This window comes from Diabrotica undecimpunctata, chromosome 6 (assembly GCF_040954645.1).
Source record: "Diabrotica undecimpunctata isolate CICGRU chromosome 6, icDiaUnde3, whole genome shotgun sequence".
Taxonomy (NCBI): Eukaryota; Metazoa; Arthropoda; class Insecta; order Coleoptera; family Chrysomelidae; genus Diabrotica; species Diabrotica undecimpunctata.
The window spans coordinates 16337526-16350592 of NC_092808.1; the positions used below are offsets into that span (position 1 = coordinate 16337526).

The 13067-nt window shown below is 31.4% G+C and overlaps 1 protein-coding gene across 4 annotated transcripts in view; it reads right to left on the reverse strand.

The window, feature by feature from the left end:
- Nucleotides 1-9266: 9266 nt before the first annotated feature.
- The window catches only part of Psi (P-element somatic inhibitor), a 50338-nt gene continuing 46537 nt past the window's right edge, over nt 9267-13067 (reverse strand). For 3 of the 4 annotated variants that reach the window (XM_072534294.1, XM_072534298.1, XM_072534297.1), the window contains one exon: nt 9574-10943. The gene's annotated coding sequence lies outside the window, so the exon portion shown is untranslated. Of the gene's footprint in view, nt 9547-9573; nt 10944-13067 lie in introns of those variants that run through there. The other variant, XM_072534295.1, reaches the window with a different exon arrangement.

The following is a 13067-nucleotide window of genomic DNA, read 5'->3' on the forward strand; positions in this document are numbered from 1 at the left end:
TTTAGTGCCTATTGCAAACTTTTTGGTATATTCTTTGCTTCATTTATGTCACAAGTCTTGCGTTTATTTAAGAAAACAAAAACAGTACCTACTCTTCGAGATTTTTATTTAAATAGATAGTTACAAATGAAGAAGCATTACGGCGAATAGACAAAAGGTCTGAAGTAATCTTAAATAAAAATGAGAAAATTTAAATACTTGGGCCATCTAGTGCGGGGACAAAAATACACATTCCTGCAAAATATAATGCAGGGAAGGACGAAGGAATCCGGGACGCAGAAGATGTCTTGCATGAGAAATCTAAGAGAGTGGTTTGATTGCACCACAAACACACTGTTTAGAACAGCTGTAAACAAAGTTTGAATAGCCTTGATGATATCCAATTTCCGATAGGAGAGGAACGGAAAGAAGAGACGGATGATGGTATAATGGTTGTAGATTACATACAGATGAATATATATGAGTCACGTCTTCGAACGTAGCAACCAGTGATCTGAATATGAAAGATACTTCTGTTCAAAATTATCGCAACACTACATGTATAGACATTATTTTTGCCAATTTTAGCGAATCTTACGAAAAGTTCAATTATAAATATCCTCACCATCAAAGCTATACGCTCTCGAATAAGCTGTTTTCACTCGAAAATTCTTTTTATGTGGAGGATCAGTTCAATCTGAATTTCATTTTACAATTTCTGCTGTTTTATACTATTTGTCAGTTCTCTTCTATCCGATACTTTCTTTCCCGTGTTTCTTATTCTTATCTCTCTTCCAAATGTTCTGCCTCTCTATCTTTTACATAGTGGATCCAATACGTTACCACTCCACAGAACAGAACATTTTTGATCCATCACCTAACGGTTCCTTGCAACGTTTCTCGAAGTCTTTGACATTAGAACAGATTATAGATGTTTTATTCGCTCTCTCTGTAGGTACACATCTCAAAGCATTGAAAGGCTGTCTATAGGTAGTATATGCTAGAAGATGACACTGTGATACACTTAGCAATGATACAATGACGTCTTCGATATTACAACACTTTGTAAAACTTATTACTCGTGAACAAAACTACGTTTAGGTTATCGATATTCCAATATGCACCATCTCTGGCGGACCTTACTCTGTGTGAACTGTGAAATGAGCGTACGGTTAGCAATGGTACTGCAGTAGAGGTCTTTAGTTATAAACTTGTTAAAACACAGTAATTATTGTTTTTTTTTTTCTCTTAGCCCATTTAAACACATTTAAAAATAATTCCGCTATTGCCGGTCGTAAGTCCAAATGCGAAAAGAGGAGGGAAAAATGGCTGTTGGTGGCAGTAGCCTGTAGCACTGCAGAAAAATGCTTAACAGAAAAACTGGAAATTCAGTACATAATTATCAGACAATGGAATGACACGATAAGAGGACATAAACAAACTAAAGAAACGAGATCACTTGAATAAAGCCCTTAAATATATAGAAAACCTTAATATGAGATAGAATTCAGAAGATGGCAGAACAGAAAATAATTGAGGCAATATTAATCAGGACAAGGAAAAAACCTTAAAGCAGAATGAGATAAGCTAAACAGATGAAACGGATGAGAGGAAAGAGGACTCACCAAATATTCTTGAAGTTAAAGAGGTAATTAAAAATAGTCAGCAACAAATCACCCCGAATAGATATTATGGCGGAAATATATAAAGATGGTAGCCAAGATACAATAACTTACAAGTAAATATAGAGACAGAAATTGCTCATTGGTGGTTATAATACTTTGCACCATATAACAGAAAACAACAAAATGGCCCAGCTAGAAAAACACTCCTTGATAGAAGAAGGTTCCTTGATAACATCGATGAAGACATGAGAAACATGGGAATACGTGCTTGGCAGAGGAAGGCGATGGATAGCTACAGCTACGACTGGAGAGAAATTCTTGAAGAGGCTAAGACCCACGCAGGGTTGTAAGGCCAGAATGATGGTGATATAATATAAAACAGATATCTTCGGATGCTCTAATTACAGAGGAATTATGCTTCTAAATACTGCTTATAAAATAGTATCTACTATACTATGCCACCGCATAATATATGCCACATACATAAAGAATAATTGGCAAATACCAGGCTGGTTTGATAGGTGATAATTGGACACTGATATCTACCCAGAGCCAAATTTTAGAAAAAAACTGGAGTATGACATGTACCCACCACATATTTACAGACCACAAAGGCCATGCAAACAAAATCCTTAAAAAATCTGAGTGCAGAGGACCGATCCAGAGGGAGTTGTTGGAAACTTTTAAAGAAACAACAGTTTGCGTAATGATGACCATTCCTCCTGTATACTATTTAATCTAGAGCTGGAAAAAATAACACAGCTATGGGTTTAATGTATAACAAATCAGCGCAAAACCTTGGCTATGCTGATGATATCGACATTGTACGAAGATTGAAAAATGGAAAAGAAGCAGCCATAAAAATTGGCCCAATAATACACATCAACAAAACGAAATGCATAAAGAAAAGTACGTAACTACGACTCCTATGGCAAAGAAGATATCACCTTCGAAGCAGTTAACGAATTTGTATATCTGGGAACATTTACTAATACTGGAAATAGCATTACCGTAGAATTCGCATAGCCAACAGGCTCTTTTTTGGGCTCAATCCACTTTCCAAATTCTCAATTTATCGATAAATACAAATATAAAACTCATAAAAGACAAAAATACGCCCAATGTGAAGATATGGCTCAGACTCGTCAACAAAAAGGACAGTAAAACTTGTTAGGATGTTTTAGTGTATGTAGGGTGTACCGAGAAGATGATAGATTTAAACTACAGACTATACCACAAACTACAATCATAAATATCACAAGCCACAATGATGGTCGCAACAATTCAAAGCGGAGAATCCATATTTGAGGTGCGCCACATAGATTTGTAACAATATACCTCAAGTATTGAGATAATTTTGAACAGTCACTTTTTAATTATAGCATCAAATTAGAAGTGTGTTACATACATATGCTGTAACAACCATTTTTACAACTATAACCAACTGGACAAACTGTAATTACAAGCTAATCATACTTTTAAGCGTAGCAAATGGAATATTAGCGATGTCATGATTTCTATTTTCAATATGATATTCTGAGCAGGAGTGAACAACATTTTAATGGGGTAATTAAAACACCGTGTTTTAAAAGTGTTATTAAACACGAACACTTAGACGATGCCATGGCACATAATTTGTTTAATAAAATGTTAAATAGTGTAAAATCGGTAGAAATCAACAGTTTTTAGTCTATCAACACTTACCCCGTTCTCCGAACCCCACCATTTACCATGTCTCTGAGTATTTTTTGTTGATGGCAAATATCTCGGCTGTTGCGAAGCCTGTCTTTCCAAATTTCATTTAGGACGACTCGGTTCCCACTTTTCTGACATGAAATCATATATCATCAAATATAATTTATGTAGAAAATGGCAAATATATGAAATCAACCAACAAACGGAATAAGATATATAGAAAAGCCCACTATATATTAAGAAAAATGCGGAAAATGTTATCTTTACATGTATATATCACTATATATTATAAAAATAAATAAATATACAGTTCATACTTTTCATAAACAGAAAATAGAATATCGAATAATATAGACATCGAAGAAAATATATGATAATAGCAAATGTACATTTACATGGCATGGCAATTGGCGAAATAATGGAAAGAATATCGAGAAATATACGAAAAAATCTTACCGTTTATGTATAAACAATAGCACAGTTAAAATTGTATAAACCTCACAAATGCATAACGATAATATATATTCATGTCAGAGATTATATGAGATATATAAATTAATAAATAAAGAATATATGTTATATAAATAACCCTTCAAAAAATTTCATGTTAGAAATATGATATAGTTATAAGAAAATAAATAACAAAAAATATTGCTCAAATATCCAATTATCCCAACTTGGTATCATATCCTAAATAACATTAAGCGATAACATGGCAAATGGTCAAAATCACAACTTTTAATAGATTTCAATGTTTTGTTGTATTCAATACTTACGACAATTGTTGAAACTGTTATTAAATGAGAGTCTATCGAAGATCACAAATATAAAAAATTATTTTGATTAAATTTCAGCATGACGTAACTTTCATACAGGTCTCGAAGAAATAAATTTTGAGTTTTAATCCGTAAGTTCTTCCTAGTGGGCTTGACTGGATGTCTGCGATGACTTCAAACAATGTTTTAAAATAAAACGTTTTTATTTAGTCGATAATTTTTAAATTATCAAATTTTGTACTATCAATCTGAAAGTTTGGAAAAAGTTTTTTGTGGTTATATTCTTCTACGATATGTATTGTTCAACTTCAATATCTCCGGTTTTAATAATCTCTCTCTCTCTCTACATAACTGATAAGATTCCTGCTGGTTTACTTCTGACAATGTGAGTAAATTATACAATGTCTATTGTAGCAAATCTTGAAAGCTTTTATGACTCTTGCAGAGTCTAACTTCTCCGTTTGATATTGCTGAATATGGAAATTCTAACTGTAGATAAATGGCGTGCGAAAAAATTCTACCGACCAGTTTCCATTACAATTTCAAATCATGTTCACTGATTTTAAAGAAAGAAAATTCTAAAACTTCGTATACTTTTTCGGAGTATGTTTTTATCCTGCACTGTCAGTAGTCTCTCATATTTTAGATTATAAGAACCTTAGATTCTTGACATTAACGCCATAAAAGGTGATACCAGAGTTGGTTTATATGGCACTACGATCCCATAAGTGTGAGTCCATGTTGATCTCATATGGCACTGAACGTGTTAAATATAATTTTTATTTCTTTTCATATTTCTCATTTTTAACTATGACATAAAGAACCAGAAGAATAAAACACTACACCATTCTACTTGTCAGAGCAAGAGGTAGTTTTGATATTTTAGATTGGGCATTTTTTTTATAAAATTTCGCTTTTTTTATAGACATGATCATTGCTTATGTTGAACATTCTTGTTTATTACAAATTTGTTTACTCATCTTCGCATTTATGTATAGATGATCTCTCTTTTGAGCTTTATCATTTCTATTTTGATTATTTTCTTAGTTTTTCCATATGATCATATGCTCCAAAAGCAGGGGCATGCAATAAACGTTTTGCTGTATTTACACATAACCATTTCAGTCCATCGTGTAGTCAGTGCCTACGGCTAAATGGTTTCCTATATCCATTTGAATATATTCAGTTAAAATTGTAGAAGAGTAAATATAAAATAATAAAATTTTAAAATGTTATCAGGCAATAAATGTATTACATATTACGTAAATAATAATAATACCAATGAGAAAAATAACAGTCTATCCATAATGATAAAATGGAAAGAAGAAAGAGGTTGTTTAACCTTCATAAACCCAGATATCAATTTTGGGGATATTTTCTAAAATGTTCTTTACCGATTTTCCTTCGGTGTATGTTTATAAAAATATATATGTAAGTTTTGAGGTTGATTATTGAAGTTTTGATAAATATGAAGGCCTTTTCTCCTTTTGTGCATTCAAAACTGAAAGCATTTATTGGTTTGCTTATTAATTTTGAAGCTCGACACACTGTTTTAAAAGATATTATGGAACAAAGATCCAAATTTGTTGATTTGTATTAACTGACATGTCTAGAAACAGATTCAAAAAGATTTTTTTATTCTAAGATTCGACAATTCTGAAACAAGAAAGACTTGATGATTTGATCGGAAAGTTATTATTTTGTATAAAATTGTAAAAATCTTTAAATCCATCTGGATACTTATGCGTGGATAAGCAGTTAGTCCCGTTCGAAGACTATAGACTATTTTTCTGGTTTAAATGAAAGGTATACCGGAATGTAGGGTTTAAAAATCTTGTCTTGACTTATGTAAAAAAATATCTACAGGATATGGAATGTCTACTAACTTTTTTTAGCATTATTGAGTAAGCCAAGAAGCTTTCAGATAAAAGCATCACCTTGTGTGGAACACTGCTTAAAAATTAACTTTATTTTCCAAAGCAACTGTTTCTAGAAAGATATAAGAACGAATATTCAAGAATGTTTCCTTTATAAAAAAATAACACCTTAGTTTCATATGTAACAAAGAAAAATGTAACAGTTATTCTTTGCATCGACAGAACCAAACGATCACAAAATAAGTGGAGAGAAAACTGGTTACAAACCGGACATCTTTGATCATTACAATAAATTAAAAGGTGCAGAAGATACAACAAAACTGACAAAGGAATTGACGACAAAAAAAATAAAAAACGTTAAAGTAAAATTAAATGTAGAAACGAATAACCTAAAGTTATTGGCAGACAGCAAAGATATTTCTTATGCAACAGTAAAATTTAAAATTCAATTCAATCAAATCATTCAAAAAATAATAGTTTGTATACAATTGTGATATTTAAATTATTATTGAAAATGTCAAATTCTTTTTTTTTAATCGTTTCAAATTGTTTCTCCCACATGTCTCTTTTTATATAATCAGAATATATTTATTTTTGATATTCCTTAATTATAATTAAAAAATAACCGAAATATGTGAGTTAATTTTCTCACCACTCGGTAATTAATCAAGTTTTTGACCACGGATTTATGAAGGTTAATGATACCACAAATACCAATGACCTATAAACTAATGAAAAAAAGGTAATTATACAGCAATAAAGTAAGAAAACATCATTCTTTGAAAGATGGCTCAAGCTTAAGCAGTATAATATAAATAAGCAAAATTCTTAATCTCATTATCTCCCAATCAATAATACTTGATTTGTCCTTACAAAGAGTCGATCCATGGCTAATAATATTTACAATTTTTATAATAATATTGAAATTGACATTTTAAAGGCAAGATGTGATAATTGATAATTATTGCCCACTTCAGGTTTTTTACAATAATTGGTAGTAGGTCTACTAAAAAAGCAAAACCACAATAGAATGGAACAAGGTAAACTGAACTGGGGAAAAGCCAAAGAGGAGATCAGAACTGAGAGGTTAACAATTGGCAATATGTTGACTGACTTGGCTCTAGATAGGCACGAATGGAAACAAACTCAAACAAAAATTGATATTAAGGACTCAAATTTTAAAGGACGAAAACACTTTGAATGTATTGAAATTGTATTTGATAAAATTGTATCTATCATGTTGGAAGACAGTATTTTCTTGTAAGCAGATCATGTTACCAAGATGAAGAATTTAGAAGAGCAGCCAGACAAGAGGCAGAGAAGTGAGAGAGACAAAGATAAATGGCATATTTGGGCACAATATGCCTCTCAGCTAGTGCCAAGAGGTAAAATAATGTATAAGAGGTGACCTCGAAGAAAATAACAGAGTGACCGCACAATATCCGGTCCATGTAGCAAACATTTTTCGCCACAAAAAATATCACTCTCGTGTCAACGAATAAGCGATGAACAGTTCAGCCTGGACTATTTTGAGTACATGAGATTACAAAAAATATCAAATCATCGGCTAATATTAAGTCTCAAAGTAAAACAACACTGTAAAATACCTACTGCTTTGGTTTATGTATAACTTTTGACGCATTTTTAAACTGTTAGATAAAATAGCAATTTCAGAACTGATAATAGCATTAATGAATAATAAATAATGCACATTTCTAATCTTTTTGCTTCCTTATTATGACTCAGTGATGTTCATACCTATGTTACGATGTCATAAAAAATTATAGTTTGTATATTACAAACCGATTCAACCGATCAACCTAATAGATAATGTATTAGCACCACTCCAAACATTCCTGAAAAATACTTACCAGTAACTTTTACAAATATGCAAAATAAAGTTTTGCTAGTTCTAAAACCCCATAAAATGAAATAAAATTTTAAGTTATTCAAAACCTGCTCCATTTTTTAGTTGACATTATGTAACTCCCTGACTCTTTTTTCACAAGTTCGGAAACTGCAGTTCCCAGCATTTTTTGTTACTTATAAATGCTTATAACACGATAAAAAGAATTTAGTTTAAATATCTTAATATAACCTGTTGTAGTTTGTTAGCATGAGCATATCGAAATTATGTATCTAATGAAAAGATCTAAAAATAGTTATAAAAAAAATCCAACCAATATAAATGCATGTGTATTTGTTATGAAGGGTAGATATAGGCAGAAGAGTTCTTTGAAGTGTCCTTTTTACCTCTTTCTCTATTTATAATAAAAAAGTCGTGTTCTATCAGTACTTTTTTGATGTCGACCGCAGATCTAAGAAAATATTTTTGAACATTGCTTTGAATGCGTGCCAGTTTTTAGAAGACACACATTCTGAATAACTATAAAATCATCACTCGTATCATCATCCTTAGCACAACAATCATTTGTAGGTTCAATCTGTTAAGATCAGTTTCCATTCTTCCATATTATATACCTTGGTTATGCAGTTTGGTACGTCTGTTTTTTATGTTTTCATTCCATCATTCAATTAAATATTGCTCCACCTTGCTTCTTGTTTTCCCTATATCTGGTTTTGGTTATGAGTTTTGGATGCTCACATCTCGTTCATTCCTTTTATAAGGGCTATCCTTCGTATTCTGGTTATTTTGGTAGAACAGTTAGTATCAAGTTCGGTACAGGGGTAAAGTATTTTCTTGTTTCATGTCCAAAGCAGACTTGGCGTATTTAGGGATTGTGGTTGCTGGCTGCATCTAGGTTGTTGGCCTAGCTTTCGTGTTGTTCTATGTTTTTGGCGAGTAAGTTTTGCCTATTAGGTTATCACATAATCATGAAAAAACATAAGGATAGTAGGCCAATATTTAAGTTACTTGAAGGTTTCAAGTCAGTGTTATAGCGTATTATCTTTTAAAAGCTCAGAAAGATGATCACTTGTCACTTCTTCCTCTGTTTGTGTTCTTTCTCTCATCTTATCTTACGTTTAGCCTGATTTCGAAGTTTGCCCATATTTCCAGTTTTTGAACTAGTTCAAAAATGATTTTTTCCTTCTCTATTCCTGATAATTTACACCTAAATCTTCAACATACTCACAGATAGTCATTACGTCATGAGTTTCCTCTAATTTCTTTACTGTTTCGGTGATTTTAAAGTGTATACCTAATGAAACTAACATAATGGCAAATAACTTTTGGCATCTTACACAAAAACCCAAATTTGTAGAAAATCATTAAATTAACCTATATTAAGGCATGTTCTTCAAAAAGCACCATTCTTTAAACATTAACTGGATTATGCAATTAAACAAACATGTAAAAGTTTGAAATTTCCTTATATTAATAACAAGTCTTTTAGAAAATATTTAGATCTATGAATATAAAATAAATAAAAAAAATACAGTCAATATGGCACACTAAAAATTGTCCCAAAAATACCGACAGATTTTCATCAATATATGTATCAAAAAATGAATTCATAGAACTGTTAAATTTTAAAATAAATTCAATAAAACCGGAAAAAAAAAAAAGGTTTAAAGGTTAAATGGGTCGCCAACGTCGGGTAGGAACATTGAACCCTACCGACTAAGGAGAATCTGTAAAAGAGAAAAAAACAACAAACACCAATCATATAGGTCATGTTTAATGAATATACAATGAAATAGTTTTAATCCGATTTAATAGTACACATTAGAAACTAAAACTTAACTTATACTGGACAATACCTGCTTGTCTTCTAAAAACTTCGTACTAAAAGTAACACTGATTTGTCCATTTGAAGGCAACATAGAAGTGTTCAAGTCTTTGTTAAGTATCACCTGAAATATTCTCATTGTGACATGTCCCGCAAAGTAAAGGGACAAAAATATTGTGTGATCATTAAAAAAAAAGCTTGTTTCCATATTTGCTTAACTTGTGCTGCTAAATACTGCTCTCTAGAAATAGCATTGACATTGGCATCTCGTTAAGCACTAGCAGATGTACAATATGGCTTCATGTTCTGTTTCATTAAAAATGAGTCTCCTTTTCAGCTGGATACATTGTTAAGCGATGAAGCTCTCAAAATCTTGGTTTCGCTTTTTTAGTATCTTTCTGAATCATTATGTATACAGTTCTGAAGCTTTTCTTTTGTGGCAATTTGTGTGCATTATTTGTATTACTATCTAGATCTTCCACTGTCTTCGTTTAAACTCCATATTTGTTAAAAAATACTTTATTAAAAGCGCGAAACTGTATTGTTGGTGGAGAAAAACATACGTTTATTGAAACACACAATATTTTTGTTTATGGAAGCATCAAATTGTATCAATAATTATTAAATCTTCGTCACTGAAGTAGTATTAAATATTATTAGGGATAAAGAACGGAAGAAATATATACTAATTAATAGAAGCAATTTCAATCTTTGTAAAATTAATGGATATAATCAATGTCACTTTTAGCCAAGTGATGCAGCGACTAAACCTTACATTCCTTACCTATTTGCAGATCCAAGCTCCATTGTCCATTTTACCTACCGAATAACCTCATACAATAACACTTAGTAAATCTTAAACTTACGTTCTATATAAAAATACCTTTACAAGAAAAAATATTTAACACAGTCAAAAATAAAAAGTAAAACACATTCATGGTAGTATTTAATACGACAATAAGCACTAGCAATTATATTTTCAAAATACAATGGGACCAATAAAAAGCAAATAAAAATATTGTAGTCATACGTTTTATTGGAACAAAATTTCCAATTGATGTCAACTGCATGTGTAATTGTATGAACAGAAAAAAAATACTTAAATCTATAATGAAATATTTAAATATCTAATAATTACTGAATATCTGGTATAGCGTGAGTGTGAAACTTCTAGTTCTGGGAAACAAACACTGCGATTATAAAATATACCTGATGTAATGTTCTTTAAAATATTCTTAAGGTCTAAGAAATGTTTTCTCTGGAAGTTCTTAGCAGACAATTGCGGCCATATTCTAAAATCTGTAAATATATAAATCTGATATCTCGCTGCTTCTAACACCACCTGAAACATTTTTGCTTCCTGCCCACAATATATATCATAATTAAACGTTTGCTATATGTTCTTATACCAAAAGATGCACTTATACCAAAATATGTCCAAGATTTATATCGTTTTTACTACTGATATACACAAACGAGGTGTGGCTATTAAATAATGACGTCGACTCTGTTGTACAAACAGTATGAATGCGCCAAAGCGCTAGAGACTTGGGTAACAAATGTAAACATGAAGGCACTTTAAGCAAACAGATAATAGTTCAGTGATATCAGCAAACGTATTAGAAAGGGCCCAAACAAGTTGGTATAGGGAACATCCGAAAAACAAAACGTAAAAATACTTGTACGGATACTATGAATACCGCTGAACATGAGACAAACTTATTGGAAAGCCAATAAAGTTGGAATGAGTAAATTCTGAATTAATAGTCGTGACTAAGCTTCCTAAGACGAGATATTCATTAAATGAGGAACAATATTCGAGTCCATTTAATACGTAGAAGAAGTAAGACTTTCGTATGAAAGAACTGAAAGGAAGACTACGAGCAGTGTTTCCAATCAAGGAAGATCCGCTTGCAATGGAAAGTTGTATATGTAGAAGGGAATATAATAAAGGTGATAATAAAATAAACGTGTAACAAATGTACAGAACGCTCGCTATTTAATAGGCACATCTCACAAGTGCATTTTTTCATAAAATTTATTAAAAAATTCATGACAGTTGTGCCGATTCATATTAAGTGAAGTATTTCAACAAGTGAACTAATATTTATGGGTCGGTAGCTCGCCAATCTAAGAGTCTTGATGTTTTTTGTTTTTAATTTGATTTTCTCTATAGAAATTGATAACCGCGCTGTAGTTTGTCAATATTTTAACTTCTATTTTGCAATTTTTTTCTACTGAAATGGTTGTTTGTACAAAAAGCCAACGCATTTCTTGCATCCATCTTATTATGTCTGTGGCTGTAAGATTAATATGGTTATGAAATTACTTTCTTGTATCATTTCTATATTTAGCTACTATATTTATTGCAAATAAACCATAATTTTAATTAAAAATAGGTTTGTTTTGAGTTTCGATTTCCACTTACGAAATCGTTTTCAAAATTTCCAAAATGGAAATCGAAACATGAAAATAAAGATATTTTCAATTAAAATTGTCGTTAATTTCCACGAAATATAGTAGATAATACTGTTATATTACTTTCTAACTAATTCGAACCAAATATTTTATCTTCTGGTTGTTGATGTACAGTCACAAGATTTTAAGGCTTGTTCGTGTTTCATATGTGGCATTATGGTCCTTGTATAATCAAGTCAACTATATGCTTAGTCCAGATACTTTCCTTTGCGAATCTGTACAGTCCACGATTGACGGTAAAGTCCACAAATTAGACGGTAAAGTTCTATCATTATTACTCAATCTGTTATAGTTATTATTTAAAATCATGTTTTAAATAATCGAACTTGTTAAGTTATTATTAGATATTTGAAAAGAATGGTCATGAGTTCGGAACACTCCACCATATTCAAGGAATTGTTGCAAACAGAAAGATATAGATTCGGCTGTAAAATCTTTTACATCGCCAAAAGAAAAAAGGAATAAAAATTTGTAACCGACTTTGATGATGCAGATTAGTGTTCTACATAGAATATCAATATACATTCAAATATTAAAAATAGCTTCTATAAGAGCCAAAAGCTGTTTTCATTAATTTGTTACAAAATAATTCGTCTTGTTACTGCTCAGAACTATACAAAGATATTTCAAAGGATACATCTCAGAACACAAGAAACATGCAATCAAAGAAGCTAGAACCAATTACTTTACAAATAAAAAAAGACTCTCAACTAAGAAACAAAAAACCTAGGGATAGATGGCACACCAGAGGAGACTGAATCAAATTGAGATAGGGATCAAAGGTGAATGTGTTAGTAAGTGGTACCAATCAACTTTATCCCCATCCATAAGAAAAGATCACGAAGTGTATACAGCGATTACAGCCCTTATTCCTCATGCAAGCAAAATCCTACTACATATAATCAATGAACAGCTAAAGAACTTTCTACTCCCATGGATAGCCGA